Source organism: Drosophila obscura, unplaced genomic scaffold (genome assembly GCF_018151105.1).
Source record: "Drosophila obscura isolate BZ-5 IFL unplaced genomic scaffold, ASM1815110v1 contig_137, whole genome shotgun sequence".
Lineage (NCBI taxonomy): Eukaryota > Metazoa > Arthropoda > Insecta > Diptera > Drosophilidae > Drosophila > Drosophila obscura.
Window position 1 is genome coordinate 2,280,843 of NW_024542721.1, and position 19,087 is coordinate 2,299,929.

Genomic DNA, 19,087 nt, shown 5'->3' on the forward strand with positions numbered 1-19,087 from the left:
GACGGGTCGGCGGAAGAGTTAGAGGCAACAAAGGTTTTCTTAAGGTGTGTAGACTGGCTTTTTCCCACCTGAGCGCTACCAGCGTGTGTTGCTATAGCGTATTGCACGTTCTCCATCTTCTGGCATCGCTTCTCCAGGAAATCGTAGAATTCCCCAGCTGTGGGTATCCTGTCCGATGACGCAGTCTCTTCCCATTTGGTTTGGGTCTTCTCATCTAGCTTTTGCAGCAGCATGTGGATTATCATGCATCCAGATATCTCCTCAGCACTTCCTAATGTCTGCAGGGCGCGCGTATGCAAGTTGACTGCGTCCGAAAACTCCCGAAGCCTTTTAGCAGAATGCGAATCTACCTTCTTGAGCCCAAGAATCTCCTTGATGAAAACAAGCCGTTTATTATTAAAACGTCTGCTAAGTATGTCCAGAGCCACACGATAATTGGCACTGGAGAGCTCCAACGAGAGACATGAGCGAAGATGTTGGAACTTCTCGATTTCACTGAGATCTGCATCCCCTTCGATGACCGAATTAAACATGGCCGCCGGAGAAGCTAGGCAGCTTCAGCTCAGGAAGCCGCTGCTTGTGAGCCATGATGATGGTATGACCTCCAGAGCTATTTGGCATGCTAGTGGAATGAGCAGCTACGCGCAAATGTCCTAGTTCGAGAGCCGCCAGCAGCTCGGCTTTCAAAGAAATGAAGAGCGTATCGAACGTTTCACGCAGCTCACTTCCAATCTCGTCTTCATCCAGTGATTCCAACTCATTATGGGACTTGTTGAACTCCTCACGCATTTCAGCCAACATATCGAGGCGCACATCTATATCAGCCGCACTTAAATTGTCGATTTTATTCCCCGAGAATGACTGGCCAAGACGCTGCAGCCGATCATGCAGAGACTGAACTTTACGCTTGTAAAGCCTCAGCCTTTTTTCCTCCATCGCAATATTTCCGCCCGCACCTGTATTCGGCTCTTTGTCCATGCCAACCGGTGTAATACAACGAAACAACGGAAAATGCAAGACCGCTTAAGCGACGGCGAAAGAACGGGAGCGAGAATAGAAGACACGGAAAGTCAAGGGCCGCGGCTGCAGCGGTGCAGAGCAAGAGAGAATCGGCGATTAAGCAACGGAATATTAGACGGCTGCAGTCGCACTGAACTTGCACTTTAACTGTTCTTATTTGCACAAAATGTATTTGTTGGTCGTTAAACGGCACAGCAACGAATATCTTATTCAAATTTTAAAGTTTTTAAGCGAAACGCGATTAAAAATTGTAGTTAAATCACGTCGGGGTCACCAATGTTTGAGATGCCAAGCTTTTTTGGCACTTATATTTATCCAAATCAGTTAAAGACTTTGATTTAAACGTTATAATGTTTATTTAGACCGGCGGCTAGCTGAAGCCAATTGCTCGCTCTTTTGCCCAGCCAGATAAATGTTCACAAGCGGGGGTTCAGTATGCAACCTATGCGGCGAGAGATTAGCATAGAACTACTTGGGCCACGACGGCCGATCAATGCAAGAGCCGACGCAGCAGGTGCAGAGCGCCCTTTAACAGGGAGAGCGCAGCAGCACTGCCGAACGCTGGGGACATACATAAGCTTAGGTTTCGATACTCTTATACTAGTTACAGCTACATTTAATATTGTGATAGACGCTTAAGTAGCCGCTGGCCCGAACAATAAATGAAAAATTAAAATGTCGAATCTTGTTATTTTTTTACTTTTTGGATATTTATTGCGATATTTATATATATATATATATATATTTATATATTTACTATATTTGACTTCAGTGCTGCACGTTCAACTCTTAAATATTTATTAGCTGGGTTATGAAATCCTTCCTTCTTAAAGCGTGTATCGAGTATCGTTGCCATCCGTGTAACCGTTCTGGTTTCATATGGAGACAGTCTGCTTTTTAATTTTATTGCTAAAAACGAACAGGCTTCATCCCTTAATTCATCGTCTTAATTTTTGGCTTAAAGTTATCTAACTTTATTAATAAGTCCAGCGTTGTTGGTATTATTAGGGATATAGTTACTGTTTTGAAGCCGACGTGTTCAAGGTTGCTGACTCGAATGGCTCTAAAATGGCACAGATATCATTCAATAAAAACTGGTCCTCTGTTAAGAAAATGGCCAAGCCTGAGCAAATGGCCTCTCTAATAAGGAGGACCCGCTTAACCCGCTTAGAACGCGCTGTTCCAACGCGTAGGAACTCCCTGTATTAGGCTTAAAGGCTTTGCAGTATTTTGGGCGTTTATTAAACTTTCATATGCAATCGAGCTGCTTTTGAAGTACTTGACAATACTCTTTACACATTTTAAAACTGACTTAACATTCTTTATTGCCACTGACTTTTGCACAATCAAGTTCAAGGAGTCGGCAAAGCAGCCTAGGTGTTTTTTTTTGCATCAATTCGCATGCCTCTTTCATTGAAGCTGCATTGTCAGTAACAAAAGTTTCAATTTTATGAAAAACAAAAAATTCATCGCAAATGTCCTTTACGGCTTACGCGATATTATTACTGCAGTGATTCGTTTTATTCAGAAGAGGCTGTGTAGCCAGTACAGCAGATTTTAATTTAAAATTTTCAATAAAATGACACGTTACTGTAATGAAATTCGTATTGGCACGGGACGTTCAGCAATCTGTTCTAATTGAGCAGTGTTCTATTGCATTCAGCTTGCTTTTCAATTTCACAACTGTTTCGTCATACATATGTTTTGTATATACATGCTGCAGTGTTGTTCTACTGGGCAAGACATACTTCGGGTCAAGTAGGCGTACAAAATTGCGGAATCCCACACCCTCCACAATACTGAATGGTTGCACATCTGATGCCACCATTTGAGCAAGACCTTTATCCAACATCGTCTTTTTAGTCGTACGCCTCAGAATGGCTTACAGATTACACTACTCGACAAAATCGAACTTTTTTTTTCCTCAAGGATCCAAACCGACTTTTTCTGATAGATATGGGGATTTAAAATTTTTTAAAGAATTATGGTTTTTTTTCTATGGCAGAACTTTTTTTTGAAGAATTTTTGAAGTCTGGTATTTTTTTTTTTAGCTTTTTTCAGAGGTAGCGATAGTTTTTTTCACATAACTTTAGTATCTTACGTCTGGTTGTAAAGAACTTTGCTATTTTGAAAAGATAATTAAAACAGCTAGAAGTTAAGCCCAAACACTTTGTGATTACAGCTTACCGTCTGGGAAATATAAAGCATTGAAATGCAAAAATTATGATTTTTGTGCGGTATTTCTTACGAAATTTTGACTTTGAAAACTCAGGAAAAGTCGAAAAAAAATTATATCTTGTGTCCTCTATTTTTTTGTGTATAGGTGCGTTAATTTGGCGTCCTTTAAGGTATCGCTCATTATAATCTATGGAGAGACTTTGGAGCTAAAATTCGTTAACCAAACCTAAAATATGGAAAAAATTAACAAAAAATACCTTTTTGAAGGCGGCGGGCCCAACTGCCAATTGGGAACAAAGCAAACGAACAAGGGTTGTACATTTGGTACCTGATCGCGCTACCTCTGAAAAAAGCTAAAAAAAAAAATACCAGATTTAAAAAATTCTGCAAAAAAAAGTTCTGCCATAGAAAAAAAAAAAATATCATCAAACCATTTCTAAGCCCCAAATCTTTAATAAAAAGTTGGTTTTGTTCCTTGAGGAAAAATCGTGTTGAGTAGTGTTATCAGTAGTCACAGCTGTCTTCAATGGATGCACATGTTTGAGGTGATCCGACAAGTTTGTCGTATTGCCGGACATTTTGTACTCCTTTCCACAAAGACGACATTTGGCACGACATCTTCTTGCACTTTTCAAAGTGCTTCCATACCTCGGATGCGCTTAAAAAAAAAACATCGATGCATCGCACAATTATAAAAACATGTTAACATCGATGTTTTTGCAGCCCTAGCACTAACCATACAGTATATAGATGTGCCAGTTCATACACCGAACGTGTCGCATCTGAGTTTTCTGTCCCAGGTCCCCAGATCTTCGGCTGCTGGACTTGAGACGTTCGGCATTTTTTCGACATGTTCGATTCATGCCGAGATACGAAAGCAAGCCGAGAATTGCAAATGTATGTGTGTACACAGGCACGATAAAATATTTATCAAGTCTTATACTCTCTGCACACTGAGTCCATCCTGGGGGAACGGTGGGAATTTTTGAAAGATGTGAAACACCGATTCACATTGACACCATCCACCATCCACCATCCATGAGAAACAGCTGTTGCTCACAATTGCGTGAGGTGAAAATTTGTTTACTTTAATAAAAAATGAATATAAATAACATTTCAATGGTCGTGAGTGTGATTCAGCAGCAAAACATATTCTTGCACAAGCTAATCATGTTGTTGGACATGGACGATGATGATGAGGATAACTTTGACGAGGAGGGAGAGAATAGAATGGATATCTGTTTGAAAACACTGAAGCCCGGAAGGTTGTGGTCATTTGTGAGTGCTTCTAACAAATGCAACCAATGTTTAAAGTACAAATATATATGTTATGTTTTTCAGAAGCGGCTCGGTACATTTTGGGAGAAGGATGTACCCGAAAACAACGAGGCGTTTTTTAAGGAAAGTTTTAGGATGGAGAGATCCTGCTTTTCTCTGTTGGTTACTCGCTTGGAAGTGCTACGGAAGAAGGACACAAACTGCCGAGCTGCAATTCCTCTGGAGAAGCGTATCGCCATATCTTTATATACTTTGGGATCTTCTTCTGAAAAGAGTGTTTTTCGGAGTGTCAGCCAACAGCGTCTGCAATATCCTGCATGAGTTTTGCAGAGATTTCATCAACGAATTCTCAGAGGAATACATGTCCAAAAACTATCTCACTTCAGAGAAAATTGACGAGTGTGTCCAAGCATTTGAAGAAATTGGGTTTCCTCAGTGCCTGGTGCAATTGGTAATAATGCAATAAAATCATGCATAATATATGTATATACATATATGTAAATTAATTTCATTACTTAATTTTTATGTTAGATGGATGTCACATCGAAATAAAACCACCTGCAGCTGATATTTGATATTTTTTATTTTTTGCGTGCTTTGTGAGATCTGATGGGGTTATTTTGTTTTATTTTTATATTTTCCTGTCTGTCATTGTTTACATTTTCGTAGTGATCTCCGATTTTTTGTTGTGAAATATGGTTGCATTTGACAATTAGAAAAATACCGCACTAAACGTGAGAATTAGGAACATCCCAGATGGATGGTGGAATAACTGGGAAATTTTCGGGCAAAACCTTACGGACCATCCCAGAAATGGATGGTGGATGGTGGATGGTCCCCAGTGTGAAAAGGCTATAACTTTCCGAAACAGTTTTGAGTTTCGTTTCCAGGTTACGTAAATGTGTGTGTGCCATGTATTCATGAACACACATACTGTGCTTGTGTGTGGGCTCTAAAATTTGTTGCCGCTTGAACTGAATTTCGATTTTTCGTTTTGTTTTGAGGGCTGATGTTGCGTCGGGAGCACGGGGTATTGTGGCCCTATTGTGTGACAGTGTTTAAATTCGGTTTTGTTTCCACCATGCAATCATGTTTTTATTTGTGGTGACTTGGCTTTGATTGTTGAGAAACACGAAAACGACCTTTTCAGTGATCAAAATCTGAATGATTCAATTGAAGTTAAAAAATAAACTGTTAAAAAAACATGCAATCAACATGTAAACGAGGCCAAATGTAATACATTATTTATAATAGATATAATAATTAATTAATAATTTTTGCACAAACAATTTTTTAGCTTTGTAATTTACTACTTCTGAATAAATATAGATATTTTTATGAAGTAAACTGTGTCAAATAATAGATAAAAAAAAGAATGATTTGAAAGCGCTAATTTTCGGCTGTGGCCCACTGTGCTTCTCGAAAACGACATATTTCCTCGCGGAGATATGACGACAAACTTCGCGAGGAGATATGTCGTTTTTGAAACGTCATATCTACGTTAAATTTAGGGAATAGATATGTCGTTTCAAAAACGATTTCAAAACATTTCAAAAATTTCAAATATCCGCGTGGAGATATGTCGACAGGAGATAAGACGCTATGCCTTTGTCTTAATTATTTCTTAATTAATTTCTGTCTGTGACTTAAACTCTACTTTGGCTTCATTAATGAATTCAACTAATTGTCTTAGAAATAATTGTTCTTTTTTATTAGTATTTATTTTACGGTTTTAAATCTCTTAAAAATTTAGAAATTCTTTCGAATAGGGAATATAAATTAAAGATCATATGTTCTGCCGATCCAGTGGAGTTAAAATTATTACAAAATTTGAGTCTAAGGATTTTATCTTATGTAGGTATTCTTTATCGTAAGTGTGGTTGGTAAGCAGTTGCTTGATTATTTTGATATCATTGGCTTTCCATTTTATGTTATGATGCCAAGGGGTCTACGGGAGATCAGGGAAGAATTCTGCAAAAAATTGTCCCTTATGTTGAGGCACAGGTGTTGAATATTTCGAAGCAATAAAGGGAAGACAAATTTATATAGCATTCCAATTTATTATGTGAGTTTAATAATAATAATGAGAGAGAGCTTTAAACATCTTTGTGTTCTTGCTTCGCTGGTTTATCCTTAATTGTCTCTCTGTTTTAGAGTTGCCGAATGGTGGTGCTTATGCATGTGGCGTTGCCGTATACGCCTACGTGGCTGTTACGGTTTAAATTTCAGCGCTACTCTTTTAGGTTTAAATTTCGTCGGCAACAAGGAGTCCACCTAGTTGTTATTGTAATAGCTTTTTGCCACACAGAACATTAAGGAGGAACGGTGGGAATTTTTGACAGATATGAAACTCCGATTCACACTGGCACCATCAACCATCCATGCAAAACAGCTGATGCAAACGATTTGTTTACTTTTATAAATAAAATGAGTATTAATAATATTTCAGTAGTTGTGAATGGGATTCAGCACCACAATATATTCATGCACACTTTAATCATGTTGCTGGAAATAGATGATGTTAATGAGGCCAACATTGACGAGGAGAATTTATTGGAATGGATATCTGTTTTGAAAACACTGAAGAATGGTTATTTGTGACTTCTACTAAATCCAACCAATGTGTTAATTACAAATATATATATGATATGTTTTTTTTAGAAGCGAAATGGTTAATTTTTGGGAAAAGATGTACCATAAAACAACGAGTCGTTTTTCAAGGAAAGATTTGTATCGCCATAGCATTGTATACATTGAGCTCCTTATGTGAGTACAAAACAGTCGAAAGGCCGTTAGCAAACAGCGCGTGCAATATCCTGTATGAGTTTTGCAGATAATTCGTAAACAAATTTCCAGAGGATAGTCGACCAACTATCTCATTCCGGAGTTTTTTTTCTTTGGCACAATTCTGACATATCAAATGTTTTGTTGTTGCTTTTTCCCATTTTCCTGTCTGTCATTGTTTACATATCCGTATTGAATTGCACTTTTTCGTTGAGAATGTAAAATATTTATGATTGAATTGGGAATTATCAAATAGAAACGTTCGAATTAGGAACATGGATGGATGGTGCAATAACTGGGAAATTTTCGGAACGGCAAAACCTTACGGACCATCCCCCAAATGGATGGTGGTCGCTAGTGTGAAACGGCTATAACATATATAGTTGCATATATGACGTACCGACCATCTAGTTTAGTTATCGCCGAAGATATCGCACAAATTATATGTTAAAATATCGTTTACATATAGCACCGTTTCTAATTGAAGCTATTTATATATATATATATATATATCAATAATAAAAACACAACAAAAATCGATGGTAGTGACCTGCTCGATTTTGGTATACAAATAGTTTTATTTAAATCTTACGTTATTATTACTATTAGTTCTATCATTCCTCTAGTAATAAAAAGATCTATAAATTTCACTGGAATCAAATATCACAATTCTTACTCAAAACAGTAATTACATAATTACTTAAATGCATATGCCTTTTATTGTACTGTATGTACATACATATAAGGTTACATTAGTCAACAAAAGACTTTCGATATCTTGATAGACAATGAATTCGGAAAAGTAAAGAGGCAGTTTTTTTAAATATCTACTTTTATTAAGATGCTGCACTGAATTTTGTGTCGCGGCACGTGCTACTACCAAGTGCAAAACAAAAGGTGTTATGACATAAATAACTTTGATGCAAAGAGTACACATATGTAACTATCTAGAAGACGAAACCTCTACATTCTTACAGGTAGTGAAATTTTTTAAGTTTTGTTTAGGTAACACTTTTTGTTGGTCGGTTAAAATAAAATGAATTCCATGTACATATGTACATATACACTGCCCGACACTTAAATAAGTCTCATAAAACACGTTCATAAAATCCGTAATGTTTATAGCACAATGTAAAGAAAACGGTTAATTCGAATTTTTTAAATTCGTTTTTATACCCGTACTCAAAAAAGAGTTAAGGGGTATATTAGATTTGTGGTAAAAGTGGATGTGTGTAACGCAGAGAAGGAAACGTTTCCGACCCCATAAAGTATATATATTCTTGATCAGCATCAATAGCCGAGTCGATATAGCCATGTCTGTCTGTCCGTCTGTCTGTCTGTCTGTCTCGATGAGCGCCTAGATCTCAGAGACTAAGAGCTAGGGCAACCAAATTTGGTTTCCAGACTCATGTGATATCCCACTGTTACAAGTGTATTTCAAAATTTAGCCCCGCCCCCTTCCGCCCCCACAAAGAACGAAAATCTGTGGCAGGCACATAAAAACGCAGTATCGTAGATAATGCCCATATCTACCAGACTGCCGAATCTGAATCAGATCGGATCATAATTATAGCCAGAATGAAGAATTTCATTTTCAGTTGCTTCCTTCGCTCACTCTGCCGCGTTCAGTGCGCGAGCAACCCCTAGCCGAGGAGATGTAGAATCTGAATGGTACATCTATAATCTACATGTTAGATGTGGAATATACATTGTAGATGTAGATAACAGATGTAGCAAAAAAATGTAAAATGTAAAATTTTTTTTTTAATTCTAAAATTCTAAAAAATCATATGCTCAAAAATGTAAATACTGACTGAGTACGGGTATAAGTAGAGTCGCGTCTTTAGAAGCGACTCACACGTTCCGTTTCGTTTAGCTTAGCATTGTTTTCAGAAAAGAAATAGAAATAATAGAATTCATCAAATGAAGAAGCTGAACGCTGCTGCTGTACATGGATGAGGATATGGAGATGTTTGGATAGTTTTGTCAGCCGGTGGTGTAGGAAATGTGGCGTTCTTTTTATACCCGTACTCAAAAAAGAGTTAAGGGGTATATTAGATTTGTGGTAAAAGTGGATGTGTGTAACGCAGAGAAGGAAACGTTTCCGACCCCATATAGTATATATATTCTTGATCAGCATCAATAGCCGAGTCGATAGAGCCATGTCTGTCTGTCCGTCTGTCCGTCTTGTTTGACGCCTGAATCTCAGAGACTATAAAAGTTAGGGTAACCAAATTAATTTCCAGACTCATGTGATATCACACTGCTACAAGGGTATTTCAAAATTTCGCCCCGCCCCCTCCGGCTCCCACAAAGGACGAAAATCTGTGGCAGGCACAATTTTAAATATACGATAAAAATCAAAACGCAGTATCGTAGAGAATGCCCATATCTACCAGATTGCCGAATCTGAATCAGATCGGATCATAATTATAGCCAGAATGAAGAAATTAATTATCTGTTGCTTCCCCCGCCCCCTACTGCATGAAATCCACTCATTCTCTTTCTCGCTCGCACACTCTGCCGCGTTCAGTGCGCGAGCAACCCCTAGCAGAGATGTAAAATCTAAATGGTACATGTATAATCTACATGTTATAACACATGCGAAAAAAATTTTTAAAATTCTAAAAAATGATAAGCTCAAAAATGTATATACTGACTGAGCACGGGTATAAGTAGAGTCGAATAAGTAGAATATTATTTTGTGTTAGGTTGTGATGTATTTTATTTGTTATTTTATGTTAAATTAACTTTTATTTCTTTTGTTTTCATTTGAGCTCGTGGTACTTTGCCTCGTTTTCGTTATGATAAACTAATATATTTAGCCTAAAAATGTTTCTTATCTTTTTCTTTAAATTATTTATTATTTTTTATTGGGTTTAAAATTGTATTATTTTCCTTATTGTAGATAATTTTATTTAGTAAAGTTAATAAAAAATTGTATTCTATCTTATGTTTTCAAAACATACGCTTATTCAAGCTCATTAACTGATTAATTTAATAAGTTATCTCATAATTTTCTTATTAAAGGGTTAATTAAGTAGTTTAAAAAATAAATTACTGCTAAAATTTGTCCTAATAGAACGTTAGGTTCTTCTACTGGTCGGATTGGAATTGAAGTTAGTAAAATTACTGTTATTATTTTTTATTATTACGGGATTTTATTTATCGAATCTTCCCTATTAGAGACTTACGACAAGTATACATATCTTAGCCTAATATATTTATTTACTTAATTACACTTAATTACTTAGAGTACGTCCCTAGCTAAGTATTATTGCTGGGTGGGGATGGCGTGTATGGCTTGTGTGCCAAGTTAAAGACTGCGCAAGTCTATTAGGATGGGCTTGAAGCTTGGCCTGGTACTTTGCTTTCACTTTGGCAATTTCATCTCTAACTGATCCTACATTTACATTTTTCATTCCGTATGTACAATGGTGCCCCAGTGATAGTTCTCAATCTTTGATTGAGCTCTCTGGATTATTTCTAAATTACTAACGCAAGCATATCCCCATAGCTCGGAGCCGTATGTCCAGATGGGTTTTAGTACTGCATTGTACAAAAGTACTTTGTACTCCAGTTTTAGTGGTAACGGGTGTTTATTAGCCAATGTAGATTACTAGCTTTAAATTTAAGTAAATTTCTCTTCGCTTCGATGTGTTTAGCGCCTGGTATGGTACTTCGGTGGTTTGTGGAATGTTGATATTGATCAGACATAATGGAGGGCAAGTTTGTCTGTTTAACGTAAAGGTGACATGCTTGCACTTTGGCTTATTTGCATGTATCCGCCAGACTGCTAGTCATTTTTCTAAGAGCCACGAGATGAGATGATAAGTGTTCCGTGGCCCTTCTTGGGCACTTGGAGCGACTTAATATGCAAATGCAGCAAATGTCGAAGTGGTTGTTAGGCTGTTTGTCGGTAGATCTGCTGTGAATATGATATAAAGTGTCGGTCCAAGCACGCTGCCTTGCGGTACACCAGCTTCAATTGGATGATATTCAGAGAGGAAATCTTTGCATCGTACTGCGAAACTTCTTTGCTGTAGGTATGACTCCAATATTCCATGGATGTTCTGTGGAAGTAATATTTTGATTTTGTGGATTAAGCCATCTAACCAAACGCGGTCGAAAGCGTGGGCGACATCCAGAAAAACAGCGGAGCAATACTCCCGTCTTAAAAATGCATTTCGTATCTCAGAGGTTATACGGCTTACTTGTTCAATGGTTCCGTTTTTTTCGCGAAATCCAAATTTATCAGTCGGGATGGCACCGTTGATATGTAGGTGTTGTTTGATACGATTCAGGAGCAGCTTTTCAAATATCTTTGATAGGCAAGGCAGTAGGCTGATAAGTCTATATGATGATGGCTTGGACTGGTCTTTTCCGGCTTTATGGATCATTGTGATGACTGATTTCCTCCATTCTTGAGGATAATAGCCCCATTTCATCATGCTGTTGAAATACACTGCACAGCTCGGCAATTCTATGATCATGACCTTCTCCTGATTGGAATATGATAGGCGGAGTAGCTTCGGGATTGTTGGTTGGTGGGAGCACAAAGCTTTTTGTTGCTGGGTGTGGTTTGAAGACGTTTTCTAGATGGACGGCAAATGTATTTGCCTTCTCTTAGTTGCTGCGAGCCCACTCTCCTGTTTGTGTACGCAAAGGTGATTCACTCTCGATTGGTGGGCATACGCCTGATTTTGCTTTCCACAGTGGGAATCGTTTGCTAGTTGGGGAGAGTTGCTCCATATAGGATATTTGAGTTTGGTTTTTTTCATCTTCTAGGGCTCTGCGTAGTAGGTGGTTGGCTATTTTTAGCCGCTCTTTCGAGGCAGGTGATCTGTGTGCTTGCCACTCTCGGCGAAGCCTTCTTTTATCGCGTAGCAGCACTTCAATGTGTCTAGAAATACGACTGCTGTTGGAAAGTTTATTAGATGCTAATATTGGTGTTGAGTGTTTTGCCGCCAGTGACATTTAGGATACCAATGCTTCGACTGACCTATCAATGTCATCTTTACAATTAATGTTTGGGCAGCTATCAATATGAGAGCTTATGTACTTCCTGTATTTGAGCCAATCTGTTTTGCTAGAAGTTAGAAAATGTGGGCGTTCCGAAAGCTGTGGATGGTCGTAAAGGTGAAGTAGAATGGGCGAGAGATCCGATGATAGATCTGTTAAGTGATCTACATTAATCTGAGCTTGCAGCACCCTTCGTGTAATTGCAAAATCAATCAAGTCGAGTTGCCTCTTTGGCGTGGTGCGTGGTGGGCAGTATACTGCGGCTAGGTTTAGGTAGCCGCTCTGAATTTCAATGCGAATTGCTGTTGCCTGTAGATAAGGTGTAGCAAATGAAGGCAATGGATAATGCCTAATGCGAATTTTGATCAGAACGCCAGTACCTCCATGTGCCTTACCATCGGGATGATTTGTCGCATAGAAGTTATAGCCATCGAGGTGAAAGTAGTTTTTATTTGTTCGGTGAGTCTCTGATATGAGCATGGCGTCAATGTCGTGTTGAGCGAGGAACTGTAAGAGCTCGCATTTGTGCTGCGAAATGCAATTGCCTTCCAGAACAATATATTTAGACAGGCAATTTAAACAGATTTCTGTTTAATTAGGAGCTCCAGGAGGAAATATTGTTTGCGTATAAGCTCCTGCATCGTTTGTTGTATTGCTATCATTGTGTTTCTTATAGTTACCAGCATTGGCTCAATTCCACTAAGCAATTGGGATGGATTAGTAGGGGTATGTAGGGCAGAGATTTCTGGGATCTGATTTGATGCCTGATGCTGCATTATTCCAGCTGTGGTTGGAAGTGTCGGCTTAGAGACTGAGGCGTACGACACGTTGTTGTAGCTTAACGCCTGAGCAAAAGAAACTCGTGGAGTCGTAGTTGATGAGCTACTGAGCTTCTTCAGTAGCGTTGTTTTGCAAGATTATTTAAGAGATGATGATTGTTCAGTTAATATATTCACAGTTTATTTTACTTAAGTTAATATATATGTATTATTCAAAACTAGCGAAAGGTGTGCGGATTTGATAACGAGAGTTAACGATGGGTCGATTGAAGACGCGGGGGCCGGTTCAAGACTGTTGAAGTAGATATGTTTATGCTAGGTTTAGTTTAGAACTCTGTGGCAGGCAGGTCACTGTGCCAGACAGCCAAACGTTTAACTACGGTGATGATCGAATTTGAAGTGCATCTGCTGCGCAGACGAGCCTCCTTCACAGCCTTCGTCGGCTGATGAGTTTCGGGCAGGGGCAAATGACTCAAGAGCGCAGCGTCAGGTGGCAATGTTGTGTGTAAGAGATTAGCTCTGCTCTCTTTGTGCTGCCATGAGCCGGCGCTTAGCCGAACAGTATATATGGTAACCGGGTTTCGAGCTGCAGTTATTTGTTGGTTTAGGCGATTTTTCAATTCTTTATAGACAGGACAACCTCTATAGTTGGCAGTATGGTTTCCCCCACAGTTGCTACATTTTTTGGCAGATGGGTCCTCCTTATTTACGGAGCAGGCCTCAGTGAGATGAACATCACCACAGGCAACGCAGACTGCCCGTAGAGTGCAATAGGTTTTCGTGTGTCCATATTCCTGGCAATTTGTGCATTGCACCGGTCCATTTCGTTTGTGTGGTTCCTCAACGGTGATCCTACGGTGCAGTAGATATTGAAGCTTGTATATTGGGTGAACTTCATTTTTACTTATATGCATACTTTCAGGTGTCATTTCTATTTTGAACATTGGCTGGGGAATTTTATTTCTATTTATTATGTTCATAGCCATTTTGACTTCGAAGCCCTTATCGTTAAGTCCATCTATTATCTCATTGATTGGGACTGTTGGTTCGATTCCTTTGATAACCACTTGTAATCCTTTGCTACTTTTAAGTTGGTAGGTGTAGTAATTCATTTTTTTCATTCTCGAGGTATTTCGCAACTGATCGATAGTTTTGTTCGTCATTGGCTTGTATTTTTGTTTCATTTATGTTACCCCTTTTTATGGACGTGACATAGAATGTGTTTGCGCCAATTGTATCAGTTATTTTTTGACCAGTTCAGCACAATTTGCCAATTTGTCGAACATAAATAGGTGGCGGTCTTAATTTGATGGCCTTGGGTGCTTGAATTTTTTCAATATCCGCTCGCAACCACAGCCAATTAAAATTAATTTTCATTGTGAATGTCTTATTCAAGTGTCGCACTTTTGAACAACGAAATTTCAATTAAATTTGTTTCCTTAATTTCCTGTAATGAAAATTTCTATTAACTTTTTTGACAAATATGTTAAACTGAACAATTTACTGTTTACGAATTCACTGTTTTATTTACATTGTGCTATAAATATTATGGATTTTATGAATGTGTTTTATGTGTTTAATTCAAGTGTCGGGCAGTGTATTGCTGACAACAATGCTCCGTTGTGAAACAACTTACATTCGCGAATTTGGAGTTGTGCTAATAACACTAGTCAACGCGACATTTATGCTGTGGCCCAGCATGACTTTTTCTTATAGATTTCGGGGTTTAATTTTTTTTTAACGAATTATGGTTTTTTTTATGGATTAGTTTTTTTTTCAACAATTTTTTAAAATCTGGTATTTTTTAATGTTTTTTTCATAGGTAGTGCTTTTATTTTTCACATAACTTAAATATCTTATATCTGGTTCCATAGAACTTTGCAGTTCTGAAAAGTTCACAAATGCTGCTATAAATCCGACATTAACACTTTGTATCTGCAGCTTAACGCCTGGAAGATATTAAGCTTCCAAATTCAAATTTCATAATTTTTTTGTGTTATTTTTTTCCGAAATTTTGACCTTAAAAACTCGGGAAAGTCGAAAAAAAATAACTCTTGCATAAATTAGGCGTCGTTTAAGCCTAGTACTCAGATCCAAAAAAACACCTCGCGAACAGAATCAGGGTTGATGTTCGTATGAAACTGATAAGAAATTTTGTACGGCAAAAACTGTTTTCTAGGCTCTGTACGGAAGGCAGTACTCAGATCAACAAAAAAAAGGTCGCTATATACTAGAAAAGTATCGGAAGTATTTGCTTGTATTGCTGGTATGTTTCTACCCACCTCGAAAGTTATATCAATTTGATTTATTTTGCCAGCAAACACGAGCAAACGTTGCAATATGAGAACAAAAACCAAATGAAATATTTAAATAATGAAGACAAATATAATCTAATTAATGCAGTATTATATGAATGACAATTATATGGATATTATATTTTATTATTTTCATAAATATAAAACAAATATTTTTTTCAAAACATTTTGTCTTCACGGTGGTCGGTACGGGAGGCGTCGCCATCTGCTGCTGCTGATAGTCAGACACATTACCTTGCCAATAAAATATTGGGGAGCCCAGGATATGCCTGGGGAAGAGCGATCCCAGCCGAAGAAGGGCATTTTATTAAATGTAAACAAAACCAAGCAGCTGTCTGATCAGTGTTACCGTACGGAGTGCAGTGCACACCTCTGGTCACACAACTGGCCGCTGGAAGATTATATGCTAGCAAACAATTTTTTGGATCTGAGTACTAGGCTTTAAGGTGTTGTTCATTAAAATCTATGGAAAGACGGTGGAGCTAAAATTCGTTAACCAAACCTAAAACATGAAAAAAGGCAAAAAAATACTTTTTGGAAGGTTACAGGCCGAATTGTCAATTGGGAACAAAGCAAACGAAAAGGGGTTAAATTTTTGGTACCTGAACGTGTTCATTTGGCATTGGACCCGCAACGTACCGGACGGTATTTTTCAGGTAAAATTAGTTTTCAGTCGGTGAAACGGCTGCAAGTTGACCGTTTATCCATAGATTTTAATTTAAAATACCTTAAACGACGCTTTATTGATGCGGGTATCTCTAAAAATGTTGGCCAAGAATTATTTTTTTTTCGAATTTTCCCGAGTTTTTAATTTGAAAGCTTAATATCTTCCAGGCGTTAAGCTGCAGGTACAAAGTGTCTGGGTCGGATTTATAGCTGCATTTGTCAGCTCTTCAGTACTGCAAAAGTTCTATGCAACCAGATATAAGATACTTAAGTTATGTGAAAAACATAAGCACTACCTCTGAAAAAAGGCCATGAAAAAACGAGAAAGAAAGTGTGAGTCGCTTCTGGAGACGCGACTCTACTTATACCCGTACTCAGTCAGTATATACATTTTTGAGCTTATGATTTTTTACAATTTTAGAATAAAAAAAAATTTTACATTTTACATTTTTTTGCTACATCTGTTATCTACATCTACAATGTATATTCTACATCTAACATGTAGATTATACATGTACCATTTAGATTCTACATCTCCTCGGCTAGGGGTTTCTCGCGCACTGAACGCGGCAGAGTGTGCGAGCGAGAAGGAAAATGAGTTGCGTTGTCGATTGCCGGAGGGGGCGGAGGGAAACAACTTAAAATTAATTTCTTCATTCTGGCTATAATTATAATCCGATCTGATTCAGATTCGGGAATCCGATAGATATGGTCATTCTCTACGATACTTCGTTTTTAGTTTTATCGTATCTTTAAAAATGTGCCTGACACAGATTTTCGTCCTTTGTGTGGGCGGAAGGGGGCGGGGCGAAATTCTGAAATACACTTGTAGCAGTGTGATATCACATGAGTCTGGAAACAAAATTTGGTTGCTCTAGCTTTTATAGTCTCTGAGATCCAGGCGCTCATCAAGACGGACGGACGGACAGACGGACATGGCTATATCGACTCGGCTATTGATGCTGATCAAGAATATATATACTTTATGGGGTCGGAAACGTTTCCTTCTCTGCGTTGCACACATCCACTTTTACCACAAATCTAATATACCCCTTAACTCTTTTTTGAGTACGGGTATAAAAACGTGTGTTTGGTTACTTTTGAAAATTGTTAAGGATTCAAATTTATTGTTTCCATTTAAAACGAGAAGGAACGTGTGAGTCGCTTCTGGGGACGCGACTCTACTTATACCCGTACTCAGTCAGTATATACAGTTGTGTTCAATGAAATAGTAGTGCCGCACCTCATCACTTTCAAAACCCTTTTTGAGATATTTCTAGTCTTTCAAATTGAACAAGTGATACCTTTACGGAAAGCCTGGAATGTAAGCATTAGAAACTTGAAGAAACTTCATTACATTTGCATTCTATCTTCTTGTTATTTATGACTTTAGACAACTACCCATGATATCTGCTGTTCAATGAAATTGTAGTGCTGGGTTAAATTTATTTTAAAAAATGAAAAAACAAAGCAAATTAATTTAAATAAGTCACCATCCGTAAGCTCAATTTGGTGATTGAATAATTTGATGAAAGAAAGTTTTGGACATAGCGGTACTTTTGATTTTGAGGCGTTGGAGAAATCATTGTCGGTCAAGAAGAGGAGACCTAAGAGTTAAACTAAAAACTTAAGGCAGGAGGTATAATGGGATTGAAAACTAAGTTGTATGCACTCTCACTATTGTATTTAATTAATTAACTATAAGAAGTAGACTAAAAAACGATTTTCTATGCGAAAAAATTATTTTTGAGAGGATGGTCGGCGATGGTCGAAGGCAAGACCAGGCCTTAAATATCCTCAAAAATTATGAAAACAATTTTAAATCGCTCTGTCAGTGATGTGACGGTTCTTAGACGGTTGATTACACATTATTTGAATGCAAGAAGTCCCAGAAAGCTCCGCGTTTGGGTCTAAGAGTACATGGGTGCACGACTTCAGTTTGGAAAAACGCATGTGGAATGGCCTGTGTCACAGTGACAAAAATACTTTTGACTAAAGATAGTAAAGTTGTATTATATGTTAAGATAAACTCAAAAGATTATGTTTGGCATTCACAGAAATCCGATTACCACCCAAAATCATGAAAAAAATATCATTGGGCATGCTAGGCTGAGCCTTATGGGGCCCAGCTCATATGAGCTAGTACTTTCTGGCCTGGCGTTTGAGTATAGTATGGTTTTGAGCGAAACTGAGGATGTAGGCATACTTTAGAATACATTACATTCATATTACAGTTAAAAAATTCCTGCTAAAAGGATATTTTAACCGGATAATGACTTGAAACACCCATAAAAGCTCGCTAAGAATTGATTTTTATCGGAAAAGATCGACGTTTTTCCATGCCCAACTGTGCAACTGGATATTAATCTCATCGAAATCTTATGGGGGAATACCAAATACATTATTGCAACTGCAAATCCGTGAACCAGAGCCAAGTTTTAGCAAGTGGTTCATGGATTATTGGCTCAAATCCTATTGAAGCGTTGGTAAGACATTAATGACCCATATCCGGCCGGTGCAAGTTCGAAATGAAAACCAAATTGATTAAAAACTAAATATTAAAGCTCAGGAAACATGAAAAACATGAAATATATGTTTTTATTTGAGATTCGTTGTTTTTTTTCAATGTTCTAAAAAAACACTACTATTTCATTGAACAGCAAATTTCATGGGTATTCGGCTTATGTCATGTAAAACAAGAAAATGGAATTCAAATGTATGGATATTTCTTCGGTTTTCTAATGGTAACAGTCCAGTCTATTTAAAAATGTATCATTTGTTCAATTTGGATAACTGGAAGTGTCTCAAAAAGAGTTTTGAAAGTGATGAGGTGCGGCACTACTATTTCATTGAACACAACTGTACATTGTTGAGCTAATGATTTTTTCGAATTAAAAAAAAAAAAAAATTTTACATTTTACACTTTTTTGCTACATCTGCTATCTACATATACATATACAATGTATATTCTACATCTAACATGTAGATTACATCTCCTCCGCTAGGGGTTGCTCGCGCACTGAACGCGGCAGAGTGTGCGAGCAA

The 19,087-nt window shown here is 37.8% G+C and overlaps 1 protein-coding gene across 4 annotated transcripts in view; it reads left to right on the forward strand.

Annotated features, from left to right (window-relative positions):
• LOC111076213 (mitochondrial chaperone BCS1) overlaps positions 1 to 19,087 on the forward strand; it is a 93,508-nt gene that overhangs the window by 66,198 nt on the left and 8,223 nt on the right. The window contains exon 1 of one of the 4 annotated variants that reach the window (XM_022369901.2): positions 7,692 to 7,823. The exons of 1 other annotated variant lie outside the window; for it this stretch is intronic. The gene's annotated coding sequence lies outside the window, so the exon portion shown is untranslated. Of the gene's footprint in view, positions 1 to 7,691; positions 7,824 to 7,947; positions 8,238 to 19,087 lie in introns of those variants that run through there. 2 more of the 4 variants (XM_022369902.2, XM_022369903.2) reach the window with 2 other exon arrangements.